Source organism: Agelaius phoeniceus, chromosome 2, assembly GCF_051311805.1.
Source record: "Agelaius phoeniceus isolate bAgePho1 chromosome 2, bAgePho1.hap1, whole genome shotgun sequence".
In the NCBI taxonomy this organism is placed as follows: Eukaryota; Metazoa; Chordata; class Aves; order Passeriformes; family Icteridae; genus Agelaius; species Agelaius phoeniceus.
In genome coordinates, this window is record NC_135266.1 from 42,295,232 (window position 1) to 42,296,250 (window position 1,019).

The 1,019-nt window shown below is 50.5% G+C and overlaps 1 non-coding gene across 1 annotated transcript; it reads left to right on the plus strand.

Moving 5' to 3' along the window:
• Positions 1–746: 746 nt before the first annotated feature.
• TRNAF-GAA (transfer RNA phenylalanine (anticodon GAA)) lies at positions 747–819 on the plus strand. The gene has a single exon. It is a non-coding gene; the product is annotated as a tRNA-Phe (tRNA).
• The last annotated feature ends 200 nt before the right edge of the window (positions 820–1,019 follow it).

Consider the following 1,019-nt stretch of genomic DNA (forward strand, 5'->3'; position numbering starts at 1 on the left):
CTCTCCCCTCACAGTGTGCAGGAAGTGTGAGTAGGAGATGCCCTCACAGGTGGCTTTTCCTACACCATGGGCTGTGCAAATCAGCACAAACTTGAGATGTCAGTGCCCACCACAGGCACTAACATGGGCACTCTGATGCATCCTATACCTTTTCCCTGTAGCCACAGGTGTGTGTTACCAGTTGCCTGTTGAAATCAATGCCTAATCCACAACGTGAATGTAGACTATTTTTTCTTCTTACACTACTTAGTCAGGATTTGTGATTTATGTGGACACAGGGAGCTTCTCCAGTGGAAGACCATGGAGACAAGAAGGAGCAGGTGCCCTTCCTGTTCATGTATTTTTGTGACACCATCATCTCTGCACATATTTTGTCAGGCTTTAAAATAAAATCCCTGAAAACTGAAGGTAAAATGTTGCCAATTCCATGCTCCTGAGTCCCACATAATGTTCTAGTTCCTGTTACCTCCCGCAATAATCCACGGAGCCACTGTCAAAACACCTTCATTCTAACGTGTGTATTATGCATAGATGTTTGTATATACACAATTTTGTGTTACTGCTGCTTTGTCTTTGGCTTACGGCGTAATTTTGTTTGCGGGGACCCGTCATTGATCCGTTTGCGGCATCCAGCGCCTCAGGACTGATAACAACCATTTTATTTAGACTATAAACTACGAGCCACTGGGTGACGGGTGTGGAGAAATAGATTAGTGTTATCTCACCGCAAAGGGGCGACCACGGCAGCCGAAATAGCTCAGTTGGGAGAGCGTTAGACTGAAGATCTAAAGGTCCCTGGTTCGATCCCGGGTTTCGGCAGAACCTTTTCTTCCTTTTCCTCGCCCTCCCGGGAGGCGGCGAGCGGATCCCGCTGCTGGCCCGGCCCGCGGGCTCCGAGCGCCCCGGGGCTTGGGCAGCACCTGGGAATTGCCCTGCGGGCTCGTACCCACAGCGTCGCTCCTGGCGCAGCGTGCCCTGCCTTCCCGGTTCCCTTTCCGGCTCCTCTAAGTTCAAGCTTT